Below are 2,103 nucleotides of genomic sequence, written 5' to 3'. Positions count from 1 at the left end.
ACATTTGACAGGATAGTTAGTAAGTGACTAGTTCCAGCAAGTAGCAAAGTAGTCATACCTTGAAATTTCCGAGATCTTTAATATCGTAGAAGTACTTAATATTTTGCTCATTACAGAAATCCCTCAAGATGTCTATATTGCGATTTGCTCGTTCATCAGTTGTGAAGATATAATGATCAGGAATGATAACTACTTTTTCACGGTCCCACACCTACAATAGCAAATAGCAAGCAACAAATAAAGTGAGATAGGCACACCATAATGTACAATAATGGTTTAGGAAAGTGTAACAAGCAGACAACAAAAAATACTTTCAGCCAGATAATATACGCCAAACTTTTCCTTTTGTTTTGAGAACAGCATACACAATAACCTCAAAAAAACATCCAAAAATATCTGTAGAAGAACATAACTTAAGTTTTTTCAAAATTGTGGACTATCATTTATCACCAAGACCCTAAACTTCAAGTGGCAGAATGGAATACAAGAAATTAAGGCAAGAAGTACCACCGAAAATTCACATTCCTAGAGCTCTAAAATAAAGTGTTTTAAGTTTTCGTGAACTAAGATCCACATACAAATTCAAGAGATAAATGATCCGAAATTTAAATATGATTCAGTTTGTACTTGCTAAGTTATATTCTTATTTTGGTGCCCAGTTGCTTCTATCAATGGCCACACAGAGACTCACTAGTCACTACCGAGAAGATGAGGACGCATACACAACCTCAACCAGCACACTTTATTCATCAAAGAATACAAATAAATATGACCCACAATGTTCATTCCAACTACTCCCTCCGTCCCCCATTAGGAGTCACACTTCCGTTTCTGCACTCGTTTTACAAAAATGATAATAAATAGTTAAAGTGGAGAAATGGTAAAGTAAGAGAGCTTCTAATGGGGGATGGAGGGAGTACTATATAACATAGCAAAGAAAACGAGGTCAGGCATGGAATGTAATAATGAGCACAAGATGTTCCAATGACTACAAAAACTAAATTCAATTACTCAAAACAGCACATGTTTCTTGTCAAGATTATTTCAACCAAGGAAATACTCCACTTTTTTAAAAAACAAAATTACCTTTGCATTTTGGCCGAATTCCTTCTTGAAAATCCCAATGGAACCAGGGCCACAAACATCATGTGTCATCAAAATATCCACATTGACCCACGCATTCTCACCGGGAACCAATTGGGATTTTTCTGAAGCTCTCGCCAGTATCTTCTCAGTCATGGTCATCCCAGTCTTAACCTACAATTGTTTTTCCCCAAAAACCATCAAAATCAGAAAACCTCTCCATTTAATCTGAAATCTAAACAAAAAAATTAAATTAATCACCGCTCCCGTCGCCGATGGTTTGCGCTCAGATTGCTGAGGCGTCATTACGGAGACTATTTTGTTGGAAGCCCTTTTTGTGGAAAGCTGCGGGGAACATGGAAATGAAGAGGGCTGGGCACAGGAAGCTGAAAATCCCAAAATTTTCTGCAAACGCAAATGCAAAAATGGGGGAAATTATGTAAACTTTCTCGATTAACTACACGTTCCATGAATTGGAGGAAAATATATGAAAAGGTGCGACTTCTTCAAGCACACAAACCTTGTCGGCAAGGAATGAGGAGGTCGGAGCTACAGCAGATGAAGCCATCTTATGTTGTCTGAACAGCAAAAGTCGGTTTATAAGGAATTGCACAATACGTGGATTTCTCTCTAGCGGCGGCTGCTTGTGCTAGACACTATGGATTGGGCAGAGTAGAAAAGATTAAAAGAGTCTATAAAATCTGGAAATTACTCAGAGCAATGAAAATTGTTTATATACTCCCTCGGTCTTAGTCTCGACTCCTACATTTTCCTATTTATCTCATAAAGTATTCCTATCAAAAAGTACTATAGTTATTTGAATATTATATACTCTTACTCCGTCCGTCCAGACTAAGATTACACATTTTTTAACAGACATGAGATTTTTGGAATTGTCCATTAATATGTTTAATTAGAGAGATAAATAGTGTGGGTGTAATAATTAAATTGAGAGAGAAAGGGAATTGAATATTTAATTGAATTAAGAAAAAAATGGTTGAGTGTAATAATTGAAAAAAG

General features: G+C 36.2%; 1 pseudogene; it reads right to left on the bottom strand.

The window, feature by feature from the left end:
* LOC125217771 overlaps positions 1-1,786 on the bottom strand; it is a 4,582-nt pseudogene extending 2,796 nt beyond the window's left edge.
* Between the last annotated feature and the right edge of the window lie 317 nt (positions 1,787-2,103).

Source organism: Salvia hispanica, chromosome 4 (genome assembly GCF_023119035.1).
Source record: "Salvia hispanica cultivar TCC Black 2014 chromosome 4, UniMelb_Shisp_WGS_1.0, whole genome shotgun sequence".
Classification (NCBI taxonomy): Eukaryota; Viridiplantae; Streptophyta; class Magnoliopsida; order Lamiales; family Lamiaceae; genus Salvia; species Salvia hispanica.
Note: the sequence above shows the minus strand (reverse complement) of the source record. Positions and strands in the feature narration are given on the sequence as shown.